Below are 16,882 nucleotides of genomic sequence, written 5' to 3'. Positions count from 1 at the left end.
GTTAGTGAGAGAAGGAGACAGTACCCAAAACCTTATGATTTTTGCTTTTGATCACTTTTGACTCTTAAGAAGGGAATTAGAACTTTCAATTTCTAATCATTTGAGACCCCTCCGAAGCTTATACGCCCACCTATTATATAAAAACCATACATGCCCCTGGGGTAGTAGTTACGACTCTTCTGCAGGCTTTAGGGGTTTATATTGATCCTGAAGTCTTTGTTTCTGATCGTTAGACTATATCAAGCAAAATTAATCTCTCAAAATTTTGATTTTGGTTTGGGTGTGGAGGGGGTAGGATGCCCTCTGATTATGTCTGCCTCTTGAACTTTCTATTTTCAATCAAATGAGCCCCCTCTGAAGATTATACGACCACCCCTACATAAAAACCTTATACGCCCCCGGGCATAACTTACAACACTTGGTCTCAGGCTCTAGAGCGTTGTTTTTACCTCGGGTTTTTGTTAATTCATCTTTGAACTATTTTGAACAGAATGGCAATCTCAGAATTTTGATTGGTGGTGAATTTTGATTAAGTATCTTTTCTCATCTCGTCAGGCTTATTTCAAAAGGTTAGATTTTGCTTGTTTTCACTTTTTCTGAGCATTGAAGTTGACTTGGTTGAGGTCCTCGTTGAAAACTTTTTTTTTTCTTTCAATTTTTTCCACTGATTGGTACTACCCCTGTTTTCCTTGCCCATTTGATTTTATTTTTTCTACTATTTATTTTTTTCCTACTTTGCTTCATACAAAATTTTGATCGGATACATTTGGCAAAAAGGCTTTTGGGGGCTACCTACCCTCCAATCACCTTTGGCTCTTATAAAAGGCACTAGAACTTTCAATTTTCAATCGAATGAGCCCTTTCTGAAGCTTATAGATCATCCCTTCCATAAAAACCATTTATCCTCCCAAGGACATAACTTACAACACTTGCCCCTCGTCCCTGGGGGGCTGTTTCGACCCCAAAGTTTTTGTTATATAGTCTTTGAGTTATTTTTAACAACATGGCTAATTCAAATTTTTTCAGATAAATTTGGAGGGAAAGGGTTTGAAGGGTTAGTTGCCCTCCGATCACTTACGACTCTTAAAAATGGTAGAACTTCTAGAACTTTCAATTTCCAATCGAATGAAACCCTCCAAAGCTTATACGACCACCCCTTTCATTTGAAGTGCCTCTGGAAAGAAACAAATAAATAATAAAACATAGGAGCCTTATGGCTTTTACTATAGGCAACGCTATAACGTTGTCTCTGATGGAATAATCACTAGCCTGGACAGACGAGACACACGCAGGGGAGCCTTAGGCCAAACCTCTACGAAATCATAAGTTCTAAAATTTCATAGCACTTTCTATTCAAACTATAAAACAAATTTCTCTTTTTATGGCTGAAAATTTTGTATTGCCCCTTCCCAGTAAAGAGCTCCTGTGCCCACTGAAAATGTTTATAGACAGGTTTGTTAATTGTTTTTTTTTTCAATGTATTATGAATTTCTCTCCATATAGTTTCTGTTTAAATATACTGAAAAGAAAATCCAAAAATTCAATCGAATGTATTCCACAAAATATTACCAATTATTTCTTTTTTTCTTGAATTAGCGTTTATTGCTCATTTGCTTGTATTTCTCATTTTCATTTTCCGTACGATGAACTTGGTAGGTCTCCAATGCTGTCCATCAATAATTTCTTAGTCTAGGAAAAGAAGTTTCTACCAACTATCCTTTATCGGTGGCGTTCTGTTTTAAACAAGGAGGGTGAAAATTATAAAACGTATTTCTAACAAATTGTTGTTTCAAGCCCTAGAAATCAGGAATATTTAGAGATTGGATTTTAAAAAAAATAGCATTTTTGATATATAATTTAGGCTCTAAATCCATTCTTGAAAAGTTTTCTTCATCTAAATTTAAAATTTTCCAAAACAGCATAAAACCCATCATCAAGGTCGTATCCAGGGGAGGGGCTGGGGGGGATTTAGACACCCAAAAAATGTTTGACTCGTAAAAACGCAACAAAGATGCATAAAAATATATTTTGATGCATTTTTAAAGTTTCCCCCCCCCCCCGAACAAAAATCATGGATATGGCCTTACCCATCATCCACAATTATACCTCAGAAACATCTACTTATCCATATGTGATGTCATAGCGCCATTTGAAAATGTTAATGTATAATTTTCTTCCACTTATTATCGTTATTTTTTTATTATTATTATTTTTTTTACCGATACGAAGTCATATCATCAGAATGCAAAACTAATTCACACACAAGTACTTATTGAGAAAAACTGAATCAGTCATTCTACACCTATTAAATATCAAGGTGAGAATAACTCACATGAATGTTAAAAATGAAGTAACTAAGGACACCGCTTAGAATATTAGAGTATCAACACTGGGATTGAGATTAATAGTACAACAACCACTATAGTCAAATACGCATGAAAGTTGTGAATAATGATTTAGCATTTTCTTGCAATTACCATGCAGCTTTTTTAACGTACCCAACGATTTGTCATGCTTACAGTATGACTTATAGAAATAAGATACCCCATAAATGGTAGTTTTAGGTTCAGCCGGGGAATCAGTTTCCATTGAGAAGAAAAGAAACATTAAGTTTGAATAAAGGAGTATGCTGATTTTAATCTACAATTCATCATACTTGGCAAATCTGTTGTCAGAGAACGTCTACTATTGACAATGAATTTTTTTCTTCTTAGCAAAGGTCAGCATATTTCAATATAAAGAGGATATAATAGTCTAATGATAATTTCTTTTAGGAGGGTGAAGACCTTTAAATAAAATGTTCTCATTTTCCTCTCTTAAAAATTTTCCAAACCTTTCTTCGTTGTTTTATTAACCAGCAACTTACAAGATATCACACACTCGTGTCTTATAGCGGAACACCTACTCTTTTCTAACATACCTCCTCTCTTCTCAGTGATGCTAAATTCTTTATTTTTCGGAACCAATAAACTGCATTTAGTCAACCATTACACTTCGACAGATCCATTTGAAAATTACTATATAAAAAAAATTTTGATTTCAGTAGCAGATATTTAATGAATTTAATTTTCGAGTTTTCTGCAACCAATTGTCAAAATTAAACATCCTCTGGGTCAATTTACAGGTCGTTCTCTTCTTGAATAAGGTATCCCTTCAATTATGGCACAAAATTATAAGAATTCAACAAATATTTTTTTGCTCAAAACTCTCCGTTTACCTTCTTGCCATTTTACTCGCCAACATATTAGATGGCAAAATCAAACAGTTCGTGGTAACGAACTGTAGTAAGAAGTGACCCGGCTCAATAGTAACAGAAAGTCTTAAGAATGGAATTTTATACCAGTAGTTTCATCAAAGAATCGCATTTTAATGATGATTTTAAATATATAAGTTTCATCAAGTCTAGTTTTACCCATCAAAAGTTACGAGCCTGAGAAAATTTGACTTATTTTAGAAAATAGAGGGGAAAACTCCCTAAAAGTCATATAATCTTAACAAAAATCACACCATCAGATTCAGCGTATCAAAGAATCCTAATGTTAAAGTTTCAACTTCTATCTACAAAAATGTGGAATTTCACATTTTTTGCCAGAAGACAGATCACGGATGCGTGTTTATTTAATTTTTTCCAGGGGTGATCGTATCGACTCAGTGGTCCTAGAATGTCACGAGAGGGCTCATTATGACGGAAATTGAAAGTTCTAGTGCCCTTATTAAGTGACCAAAAGATTTAAGGGCACCTAGCCCCCTCCCACACTCATTTTTCCCCAAAGTCACCGGACCCAAATTCTGAGATGGTCATTTTATTTATCATAGTCGAAAAATATAATAAATATGTCTTTGGGGACGACTTACTCCCCCACAGTCTCCGTTGGAGGGGCTATAAGTTACAAATTTTGATCAGTGTTTACATATAGTAATGGCTATTGAGAAGTAAACAGACGTTTTCAGAGGGACCTTTTGGTTTGGGGGGAGTTTAGGGGGTGGGGTATGTGGAAGGATCTTTCCATGGAGGAATTTGTCATGAGGGAAGAGAATTTAAATGAAGGGGGTGCAGGATTTTCAAACATTATTTAAAAAAAAACAATGAAAAAATAAACATGAAAAGTTTGCTCAACTGAAAGTAAGGAACAGCATTAAAACTTAAAACGAACAGAAATTATTACGTATATGAGGGGTTCACCTCCTCGTAATACCCCGCTCTTTACACTAAGTATTTTTAGTAATTTCAGCTATTTATTCTACGGGCTTTGTGATTCAGGGGTTGTTCATAAGGAATTGGGACAAAATTTAAGCTTTAGTGTAAAGACCGAGGTATTGACGAGGGGATGAACCCCCTCATATACATAGTAAAAACATACGAATATAGAAGTTCGTTACATAAGTTAATTCGTAAGTTACGCATATTTTTTACTAATGAAAACGTTCGTAAAAAATTAAATGTTCTAGTTGCCTTTCTAAATAACCAAAAAATTTGAGGGCAACTAGACCTAATCCCCCGCTTCTTTTTTTCTCAAAATCTTCCGATTAAAAATGTGAGAAAGCCATTTAGCCAAAAAAATTAATATACAAATTCTGTTTCAATTATTTATGTGTGAAGAGCCAAAATCAAAACATGCATTAATTCAAAACGTTCAGAAATTAAATAAGAAAAACAAGTTTTTTTTAACTGAAAGTAAGGAGCGACATTAAAACTTAAAACGAACAGAAATTACTCCGTATATGAAAGGGACTTTTCCTCCTCAACGCCCCGCTCTTTACGCTAAAGTTTTTCACTGTTTTAAAAAGTTGAGTTAAGAGAATAAGTCAAACTTTAGCGTAAAGAGCGGGGCGTTGAAGAGGAAATGCCCCTTTTATGTACGGAGTAATTTCTGTTCGTTGAAGATTCTATGACTTTTAGGGGGTGTTTCCCCCTATTTTCTAAAATAAGGCAAATTTTCTCAGGCCTGAAACTTTTGATGGGTAAGACTAAACTTGATAATCCTTATATTTTTAAAATCAGTATTAAAATACAATTCTTTTGATATAACTATTGGTATCAAAATTCTACTTTTTAGAATTTCGGTTACTATTGAGCCGAGTTGCTCCTTCTACTTAATGAAACTAGTATTTTATACTAAAATTTGACTATGCCTCTGTCAGAATTGGTAGGTTCTAACATCATCCTTGATCAGCAAAATTTATGGGTTCTGTGAGAAATTAAATAAAAAAAACAAGTTTTTTTAACTGAAAGTAAGGAGCGACATCAAAACTTAAAACGAACAGAAATTACTTCGTATATGAAAGAGGCTGCTTCCTCATCAACGCCCCGCTCTTTACGCTAAAGTTTGACTCTGTCTCTCAATTCTTCTTTTTAAAACAGTAAAAAACTTTAGCGTAAAGAGCGGGGCGTTGATGAGGATGCAGCCTCTTTCCTATACGAAGTAATTTCTGTTCGTTTCTCATAATTTTGATCGAATGATTTTGAGAAAAAGCCTAGAGCGGGGGAGGAAGCCTAGTTGCCCTCCGATTTTTTGGTCAATTAAAAAGGCAACTAGAACTTTTAATTTTTTACGAATATTTTTATTAGTAAAAGATTTACCTAACTTATAAATTAGCTTACGTAAAGAACTTTTGTATTCTCATATTTTTATTACATATATGAGGGGGTTCGCCCCCTTGTCAGATCCTCGCTCTTTACACTAAAGCTTAAATTTTGTCCCAATTCATTAAGAATGACCCCAGAATCACAAAAGCCGTAGAATAAATAGTTGAAATTACTAAAAATACTTTAACGTAAAGAGCGAGGTATTAGGAGGAGGTGAGCCCCTCAAATGGGTAATAATTTCTGTTTGTTTTAAGTTTTCATGCTGTTCCTTACTTCCAGCTGAAAGAACTTTTTCATATTTATTTTTTCATTGTGTTATTAAATAATGCTAGTAAATCCTGCGCTCCCTTCATGGAGATTTTCTTCCCCCATGACAAATTATCGATGGAAAGTTCCCCCAGCATATCCCCCTCTTCTCAACCCCTCCCCCAACCAAAAAAACACTCCTAAAAACGCCTGTACACTTCCCAAGAACCATTACTATATGTAAGCATTGGTCAAAGTTTGTAACTTGTTGCCCCTCCCATGGGGACTGTGGGGGAGTAAGTCGTCCCCAAAGACATAGTTATAAGGTTTTTCGACTACGCTGAATAAAATGGCTATCTCAGAATTTTGAGCCGTTGACTTTGGTAAAATAATTAGCGTGGGAGGGGGCCTAGGTGCCCTCCAATTTTTTGGTCACTTAAAAAGGGCACTAGAACTTTTCATTTCCGTTAGAATGAGCCCTCTTGCAACATTCTAGGACAACTGGGTTGATACGATCACCCCTGGGAAAAAAAAACAAAAAACAAAAAAACAAATAAACACGCATCCGTGATCTGCCTTCTGACAAAAAATACAAAATTCCTCATTTTTGTAGATAGGAGCTTGAAACTTCTACAGTAGGGTTCTCTGATACGCTGAATCTGATGGCGTGATTTTCGTTAAGATTCTATGGCTTCTAGGGGCGTTTCCCCCTATTTTCTAAAATAACGCAAATTTTATCAGGCTCGTAACTTTTGATGGGTAAGACTAAACTTGATGAAACTTATATATTTAAAATCAGCATTAAAATTCGATTCTTTTGATGTAGGTATTGGTATCAAAATTCCATTTTTTAGAGTTTTGGTTACTATTGAGCCGGGTCGCTCCTTACTACAGTTCGTTCCCACGAACTGTTTGACTCTGAAACAGAGAAGTGGATAAAATCACAATTGTGTATTTCAAATTTTCCTACCGAAGTGCGAAAGGCCTATATAGTAAAACGAGCTAGCCGAAACCTCAGTTACTCGGCAGCGAGGGTATAGCATATCACATACTATGTGGATGTATTGGTCAAGTATGGTTCTGAAGCATGGACACTCCGAAACAGGGAGAAAGATTTGCAATATATACCCCAGAGAAATCGCCTACGGAATCTTTTGAGTATCTGACTGACTGACCGTATCTCAATCAGTAGGCTGTACAAGAGTGTGATTCATTTCCACTTTCTTAGGCTATAATGAGAAAATGTTAAGATACTTTCTGTGGAAGAAGGATGACATATTGCCAAAGATAGTCCCTTTTGGCCAACCCCTTAGGCTGTCTAGGGATTAACCCTTATAAAACTCAACCATGTTAAAATTAAGCCTTTTTTTTAATGAACTCAACTAAGTGTCTAAGGATAAGTTTGAACTTTTATTGATTAGAAGCTCAAAATATGCTTCTCGCTTCATTTGTAGTTTCTAAATTATATTACCCATTTTGGCAAGCATAGCTAATTTCAACCAAAGACATAGAGCCGGTAGATTTGCGGTTGTGACTAATTTCTGTCAGTAGCCGCAAATAAAAACGCTTCGTTTTCGTTTTTTTTTTTCGTTTATTAACAAAAAAACAAACAAATCACACACTATAAACTAACTACACCCTAAGAGAGCACTGCCCGTAACGGGTGACAATATTTATTCAATCATCAAGAATAGAATTATAAGGTAAGAAGAGAAAAGAAGAAGAAGGGAAAAGAAAAGAAAACAAACGTAAATTAATAAAAACAAAACATAGAGAACTATCGGTAAAAGAAATTAGGATCTAATCCAATGTTTTCCATTAAGAAGCTTTTAATCTTACTTTTGAACTCTGGTAGGCTATTAGCATTTCTCAAAGTATTTGGCAAATAATTCCATATTTTCGGTCCGGTAAATCTAATTGAAAAACCAGATGACGTGAGACGTCTCGTTTCTGTAACTAGTTGCGGTGCATGCCGAGTATCATGTTGGTGAATTTCATCATTCTTTCGAAAAACTGACATAAAGGACTCAGGTGCGGTACTAGTGCTTACTTTATATAAAGTTTCGGCAATCTTTTTTTCTCAAAGTCGAGCCACATTTAATATCTTAAGTCTTATTAAAAACGCCTTCACACTCTGACGAGGCTCAAGCTTGCAAATTGCACGTATAGCTTTATTCTGAAGAATTTGAACTTGCTTCCATTCTGACTTATAATTTGAAGCCCAAATGCTTATTCCATATAAAAGATATGAGTGGAATAGACTAAAATATAGGATCAGTAATATTTTATGGGGGAAAATAAATTTCAGTCTATGGAGAATACCAACAGCTCTTGACAGCTTCATACAAAGAAATTTAATGTGGATTGCCCAATCCAGCTTTTCATCAATTATTATACCTAAATATTTAATGTGCTCAACTCTTTCAATTTTTTCGTGGTCTGCCGTATTTGTCTTGCTTCGCCTTCAAGATGCTGCCTGCGCGTATCTTCTTGCCTCATTCAGAGTTTCTAGCTTATAACCCATTTTGGCAAGCCAAACTAGTGTCAACTCAAAACAAAGAACCGGTAGAGCTGCGATTGCGACTAATTTCTGTTGGTGGCAGCAATATAAAAACGCTTCTCCTTCAGGATACTGCTTGTGCGTATTTTCCTGCTTCGTTCTGAGTTTCTAACTTATATTACCAATTTTGGCAAGCATAACTAATTTCAATCAAAGATATAGAGCCGGTAGAGCCGCGTTTGTGACTAATTTCTGTCATTGGCAGCGAATAAAAATGCTTTTCCTTCTGGATACTGCCTGCACGCATCTTCTTGCTTGCTTCGGAATTTCTAACTTATATTAATCATTTGGGCGATCTGAAAGAATTTTAACCAAAGGTAAGGAACCGTTAGAGCCGCAATTGCAACTAATTTCTATCAGTGGCAGCAAATAAAAACATTTCTCCTTCAGGATGCTGCTTGTGCGTATTTTCCGCTTCGTAATGAGTTTTTTACTTTTACTACCCATTTTTCCAAGCATAACTAACTTCAATCAAATACATAGAACCGGTAGAGCCGCGGTTGTGACTAATTAATGTCAGTGGCAGCAAATAAAAATGCTTCTCCTTCAGGATGCTGCTTACACGCATCTTCTTGCTTGCTTCGGAATTTTTAACTTATATTACCCATTTGGGCAAGAGTCTAACTTTAGCGTAAAGAGCGGGGCGTTGAGGAGGGAGCAGCCCCTTTTATATACGAAGTAATTTCTGTTTTTGAACGAATTTCAACCAAAGGCAAAGAACCGTTAGAGCTGCAATTGCGAATAAATTCTATCAGTGGCAGCAAATAAAAACACTTCTCCTTCAGGATGCTGCTTGCGTGCACCTTTTGGCGCATGGCAAAGTTAATAATTGTTCCATTCAAGAAGAAATTTATCCTGTTTCCATCTAAATGATCAACTTTGATTTCTTTCCCAATATTTGGTCAAATATTATAACTTTTTTTTAATTTGTGAGTGAGGAGGAAAGAGGGTCGTTGAGTTTGGGCCTCAACTCTAAGATTAGCAATAGTTTTTACTCTTGTTAGACTTAAATTTTAAAAGGATGAAGTCTCTAGTCTAGAAATTCACATAAATCAGGAAAAAATTAAATAAGAATTGAAATGTATTAGGAAGAAACCAAAGTTTTACAGGCTCAAAAATTTCGGCTGAAAAAAAATTCTAAATGAATAGTGTGACGGTAGTGATTATTTTAATTGTAATCAGGTTTGAATAGTGGATCAATCTTCTTTTTAATTGGAATTTTGGGTGAAATATGTTATGCAACAACAGTCACCAGTTAATGCACAACTTAATGGGATAGGGGAAATAAACTACTACTTCCGAGAACCTCAGAAGGTTATCCATTCCAGTGTCCCTAAGATGTTCCAGTGACCAGCTGGTACTGGGGAAAAAGAGAAAGAAAAAGAGGAAGACATGTTCGGGTACCAGGAACTTCTTCGTAATTTTCAAGAATTGATTTTGTAATTAATTTTAGTGCTGAACGAAAATAAATAGCTTCTAACAATAACGAATAACCATTGTATATTCGAACCAATTCTTTTCACTTGGTAGTTCATTTCAAACATTTTTTTTTTACTTTCCACTTGCAAAGGTGACTGGGTAGGGGATTATTCAAAAGGGGGATTTTAAACACCAGTAGGAAGATTTTTGATCATGGAAATTTCGGTGTTAGATATTTGTTGGTTTCAAGTCTGTACACTCTAGAAATGACACTAAAACTGGATTTTGGTGCCATAAAGTGCTATACGACCGTGCTTTCACGAGGAAATTATAAATATTGAACATTTTAGCTACGTTATTCTACTGTCCTGTCAGAATTGGAGAAATGAACCAAAAAAGGGAAACTTGTCAGTGCTTCCGGCTCTTTTTAAGAGTTTTCAGAAGTTTTTTTCCCGAAATTAACATTTAGTGTTAATTTAAATAGCTATCATTCCTGAATTAACATTAACGACAAATTTGTCTTATAAGATAGTTTTTCTTTTTCTAATGTGTCCTTAGGATTTTAGCTAGTATGGGCTTTGTCTATACTAGGGTACAGCTACTGCTGCAACCAGAACCTTCAGGTTCGTTTTAGTCATGGCCCTGAAAAGCTCTGCTAATTTTCAAATATATAGGACAGAATTATAATTTGTTTTTTTTTAGATGTGAGACGGGGAATAGTTTTACATCGAAAAGGTATAAAAGAAAAGACATAAAAGAATTAACCAACATATAAAGACCCTTTTCAAACATGCCTTGAAAGCTTCACCTTTATGCTCTTACTTTGTAGTAGCAATAGATGTAGTAGCATTAGTAGCAGTATGCGCACAGCACTTTTGGTTTTAGATTCCCCTCAAAACACGCTGCAACTTAACCATTAACCGCCTCTGAAGCACTTCTAATGCCTCCTCTTGATAACCTGTGTGGGTATATTTTTTTTTAATTATATTCCAAACATTTTTTCAATAATTCCATAATTTTTTGCCTTAATATTCTTAGAATTAGTATCAGTAGTAGTAGTAGCAGTAGTGGCACAATTAACAGTAGCACCCATACCTTTAGTGGCAGTAGCAGCAGTAGAAGTAGCAATAATAGTAGCAATTGTGGTAGTATGAGTAGAAGCAGCAGCTACTTTATCTCGGTCTAAGTCGGACTTTAGTTCTTACCTCGGGCCGTCTTGAGCTAAGTCTATGTTTCTAGAGCCAGTAACAGAAATTGAAATTATTAAAATTGTTAATGGCTTGAAAGACTCATCTTCATCTGGGCCAGATTATATTCCTACTAAGGTAGTTAAATCTTTTCTTCCTTCAATAGTTGTGCCTCTTACAAAACTTGTTAATCTTTCATTAAAATATGGGGTTTTTCCAGATCCTCTCAAGCGTGCTCGGATTATTGTTCTGTATAAAGGTGGACCAAGAAATGATCCAGCAAATTATCGACCAATTTCAATTTATCAGTATTTAGTAAAATCTTCGAAAAGGCTATGCTTTCTCGTCTGCTTAAATTTCTAAAATCTAAAGAGTTTCTTCATGATTTTCAATTTGGTTTCCGAATGTAAGCACTCCACTGAGCATGCCTGTATGACCCTTTTGAATTTTATACATTCTGAATTGGATTCGGGGTTAATTCCGGCTGCTATATTCCTGGATATTCGCAAGGCATTCGATTCCTTAACCCATGAAATTCTTCTATCGAAGATGTCTCATTTTGGCATTAGGGGTAATGTATTTTCTTGGTTTCAATCTTATTTAAATGATAGGTTAATTCCTGTCAATCCACAATTTAATTTCTGTCAATCACAAGTGAATTTTGGCGTCCCTCAGGGATCAGTTTTAGGGCCAGTGCTATTTTTGATTTATATAAATGATCTTTTTTACGCAGTAAAAAAGCAGAAACCTATTCATTGCTGTAGACTCTGTCATCCTAAACCTTCCCTTGCCCATAGTGCCAGCTTTAGTTCACCATCTTCTGATGTCCTTGTTTGTTTTGCTGATGATAGCACACTCGGCACTTCGGGGAACTGTGAATCCGAGCTTCGATTAAACTTGGAATACTTGTTTGAGAGAGTAATTTCATGGCTTGATGCTAATTTTCTTAGCCTAAATTATTCAAAATCCAATTTTTTGATATTTTCGCACGTTTCTCAGATTTATCCCAAGTTATCAGAAATTCATCAGCCAAATGGGATAATTCACAGATCTAAAGATCGATATGTTCGTTTTTTGGGCATTCTTGTTGATGAAAACTTGTCTTTCAAGCGTCACATTGATTTGATTAAAATGAAGATATGCAGGAGTCTCGGTATTTTAAGGAAACTCAAACATATTTTCCCTGGATCAATTTTGGAAATCCTTTTTAACTCCTTGATCCGATCTTACGTTTCCTACTGTCCAATAGTATGGATGTCAACCTTTCCTTCACTGTTAAAACCACTTTCTAAGGTTTATAATAAAGCTAGAAACCTCATTAAGGAAACTAACCGTTCAAGAGTTATCCCATTACTTGATCTCGAGTCACTGTATATTCTTTCGTGTGCATGTTTTACTTTTTCTCAGCTTCATGGTGACCTCCCCCGTCCCCTAAGTGTTCAGCCATCTTTCACCTCTGATCAGAATAATTATAATCTTCGCAATACCAAAAATCATATTCAAGTTCCTTTTACTCCTTGTGTAAGGTCAGACTTTAATCCTTTAATTGCGAGTTATATTGTATGGAATAAGTCGCCCGAATCAGCGCGAAGGTGCCACTCATTCGGTGTGTTCAAAAAACTTATTAAAAATTCATTGGCTTCTTAGAAATTATTTTATCTCTTTTTATATGTGTATATGCGTGTTGTATGCATTTATATGTCCTTATTATTTCATTGAAGTCTATTTTATCTATAGATCTACATAATTAATTTAGTCTATTCAATCTATTAGTCTATTTAGTTTTTTTCTATAGTTTTTCATTTTATTTATATTTTCCTCTCTTCTCCTTTTTGCTCTTCTCTCTGTGAGTAAGTGATTTTTTTTTTCTTCTCTGAGTAAGTGGCTCGTTCATTTTCCCCTTCTTTACAGGCCAAAGAGCCTTTGGGGAAATAGTAAAATGTAATATTGTATGTGTGTTTCGTGATGAATAAATCTTATCTTATCGTAATAGGATGCAAATAGTTTCTTTTAACGAGTTCAACATCCCCCACAATAATCTCTAATAGTTTCAACTTAACCCACCCAAGTACTCCTAAGATATTGCCATTACGCCTTTTGACAACCCTCCTACAAAGGCTGTCTTGTGATTCAGTTCACCTTCATTCTCTTAGGCATAGTTGTAATTGCAGTCACAGTTGTAATTGCAGTCTTGCTATTTCTAGTAGTAGCATTAAAAATAATAGTGGTAGTACTAGTAGCAGCAGAAAAATTAGCCTCTTCCCTTTTGGTCACTTGAACATCCCTCCCATCAAGTCCTAGAAATTTCAACTTGTTACAACTTGCTGTTTGTATAACATTGCTGATATGACTTCTGATAGCCTCTATTCTCATATTCTTTGTGGAATTTTAAACTCAATGCAATTGCAATCAACAATTGGTTGCAATAGAAAAAGTAACTGAGGTACTAGTAATAGTAGTAAATGTAGCAGTGATTGTAGCATTAATAGTAGTGTGCACGTATTACCAGCTGGTCAGATGATCTTGCCCTTTAAGTATTCTCCAAAATATCCGACTTAATACCAAAATCAATTCTTAAGATCTTTGGATAATATAAATGCACATAATGTTTTTTTCATTTAGCTCAAATTTACCCTCAACATTGTAAATGAAGTAGTGTGGTAGTAGCTGTGGTAGCAGTAGTAGCGGTGGTAGTTGTAGCGGTAGTGGGAGCTTGCAAATATTGCCTTTTTGATCATCTCCCTTATCATTTCCTGAAAGCTCCAAATTACTATTTTCAGTCATTCCTGAGTTACGCCCTTTTGACGTTCCGTATACACATAACCTGTTTTCATTTAGTTCAATATTCCCATCAGCATTCTCTGAAAGGCTTACTTCAATGTCCTTTGTCTGTTTGGACAATAAAGTTCAAACACGCATACCTGACTCAATAACATATACTACATGTAAACAATGAACGAATTTCCTAACTTACAACCCTTACCCTGAAAACTTTGGGGAGGTTGACATGCCCAAAGACATAATTTTGGACCTCTCAGCAATGCTTAAGAACACCGCTCTCTTAAAATTGTGATCGGATTCATTTTGGGCAATGATAGGCTTAGAGGGGATGGTGGTTGTCCTCCATTCTCTTTGACTTTTGACTTAAAAGGGCACTAGCACTTCCAACTTCCAATCAAATGGGCCGTATCTAATCTGAAGGTTATATGACTACCTGTTTCTCAAAAACCTTATGTACCCCAGGGCATGGATTAAAGTCCTTGCCTCTGGGCTCTGAGGGTTCCTTCCACCCTGAATCAAGAGCGTATTAGCATTTTCTCCGTTTTGAGGGTACAGAAAACCTAAGAAAAACGCATTAAAAATTTGTTTATATTCATTTTTTACATTTTTACAAGCCAGACAAAAATTTCGAGGGGGAGGGAGGTTCAAACCCCCAAACATCCCCATATACGGTCTTGCCCTCAACGTATTGTTATGCTCTTTGAACTACTCTGAACGAAATATCTATCTCGCAGTTTCGATTGGATGCGTTTGGGGAAAGGAGCATGCGTCAGAGAGAAGGTGGACAAGGTGCCTTCCATCCCTTGTGGCTCTCAAAACCCTTACATTTCAGATCAAATGAGCCCTATCTAAAGTTCACACAACCACCAAATTCATAAAAACCTTATAATCCCCCCGGGGCATAACTTATAACCCTTGCCCCCAGACCGTGGGGCTGCATCGACCCTGAAAGCCTTTTTATGTGATCTTTGGACTATTTTATTAAATAAATGGTTGTCTCAAAGATTTGCCGGATGCATTTGGGGGAAATAGGACACGAAGGGGTGAGGGGACTGGTTACCATCTGATCACTTTGACTCATAAAAAGAGCTATAGAACTTCTGATTTCAAATGTAATGTGCCTTCCCCGAAGTTTATACGACCATTCTTTCTATAAAATGCTTATATGCCCCCATGACGTAAATAACAACCCTTCCTCTGAGGGCTGTCAGGGAGAAGTTGTCATCCTGAAAGACATAATTAGCAGAGCTTTCAAACTACGCTTAACAAAATGGCTATCACAAAATGTTGATTGGGGGGCTGGTTGCTCACAATTCACCTTGGACTATTAAAAAATGCACTAGAATTTTCAATTTCCAATCGAATGAGCTCTTTTCGAAGTTTTTTCGACAAATCCTTCTATACGAAGTGCCGTCGTCTAAAAAATACATTGGGCCTATATCGCTCTTTACTTGGGCAGCTCTACGAAGCTGCCTGTGATTACCTTATGGCTACACATATGCATCTAAACTTCAACGCCTACAGCTTTAAAATGTACCAGGGGATTCATTCTTTAGCTTTCAAGAAATGGAAGCATTTCCAGAATGGAAGTATAGGGTTTCTCTCTAATAAGAAAATGCTTGGCTTTACGAAAACCCCCAAACCGAAAGTGCTATGGAAATAAAGTGGCTCTTTAAAAGAGACAAAAATACCAAAGAAAACAAATGTAAGTAATATTGACAAGTATCCTGTAGTATTTTTGGCAATTTAGTCCGATAATTGTCTTATTTTATTTATTTTACTTACGTCTAGGCTATTGTTTATATATAGAAACATCATAGATTAAAAACATTCTTATGGTACCGATGTGAAAGGACTTGAATCATTGTCAGGCAAAATAACTAAACCTTTCCTAATTTCAAAAATTCCAGGAACCTGAGTTGGGAAACATATAATAAATGAGGGACTTTTTTTTCTTTCCAGACAGAAGCAAATAACCTTATATGCACTAATATTTTGGCTGCATAAAAGAAGCATTTCTTGGCAAAAAAATTAAAATAGTATAATGTACAAAATAATAAAGGAAGGGCCTTAACAACTTTATTACAAGGAAGTTCACAAGGAGAATCACTTATTAAAATACTTTAAGTTTTGGTGTTTTAAGCTTTGTTTAGGTGAATATACATATAATATTGAACAAAAACAAAATTTCAATACAACCAGGAGGCACCAGCATCTTAGAAATGTCTTGGTGGGACATGGCCTAGAATCGGCTGGGAACTGCTGCCCTAATGGTTTTAATAAACAGAGCTAGCGGCTGTCAAAAGCTTCAAGCATAAAACGTCAAGTTGGGCTTCTATATGCATCTTCTGTAGATAGCAAGTTGCGTTCCAACAGCCATCTTTTTCAAACGTTTTTCAACATTTTTCAACAGAGTGCTTTTCACACAATATCTGCATTATTGCTTGCTCTGGAAAAAAGTTCACTAATTTCGATAAGTTGAAACTTCACTCTCTTTTCTTTTGTTTCACAAAATATGTCCTATGTGAGACAGGATTTTATCACTACTCTTACTATTTCTGTTGAAAAACAAATATCTTTATTTTCAACAAGCACACATACTTTTTTTGAGCCGTCAATACAAAAAAAATTATAATTTGCTCGAGAAATACGAACAACTTGCGGTAAATTTAGGAGGAAGCTAACACCCAGAATGATAGCCCTCCCCTCTCCTTCATACGTGCATGGCTTACAGCGCCCAGTTTTTGGGGCTGAGGAATTTTTAGGCTTAACTACTGACTCAAAAGCTCTGGTATTTTTAATTTTAACTTTTCTTTTTAACATCCTCCTATCTTCACAGATAGTAGGGTAAACTACTAGCTTCACAAATTTGTTTGTCTTCGTTGGTCTTCATTTTAGCTTCTTTTGTATATTTTTTTTCTTTTGTTCTATTTTTATCTGCTCCATCGTTTTGTTTTATACGACAGATTTTCAAATGAATAAAAAACAAGTTTTTTGAAATGAAAGTAAGGAGCGATATTAAAACTTAAAACGAACAGAAATTACTCCGTATATGAAAGGGGCTTTTCCTTCTCAACGTCCCGCTCTTTACGCTAAAGTTTT

General features: G+C 35.6%; 1 long non-coding RNA gene across 1 annotated transcript in view; it reads left to right on the top strand.

The window, feature by feature from the left end:
• Positions 1-7,489: 7,489 nt before the first annotated feature.
• LOC136025683 (uncharacterized) overlaps positions 7,490-16,882 on the top strand; it is a 36,324-nt gene continuing 26,931 nt past the window's right edge. Inside the window, exon 1 of the long non-coding RNA XR_010617150.1 lies at positions 7,490-7,864. This is a non-coding gene — a long non-coding RNA (uncharacterized LOC136025683). The remainder of the gene's footprint in view (positions 7,865-16,882) is intronic.

The sequence above is a fragment of the Artemia franciscana genome, chromosome 4 (assembly GCF_032884065.1).
Source record: "Artemia franciscana chromosome 4, ASM3288406v1, whole genome shotgun sequence".
NCBI lineage: Eukaryota > Metazoa > Arthropoda > Branchiopoda > Anostraca > Artemiidae > Artemia > Artemia franciscana.
Note: the sequence above shows the minus strand (reverse complement) of the source record. Positions and strands in the feature narration are given on the sequence as shown.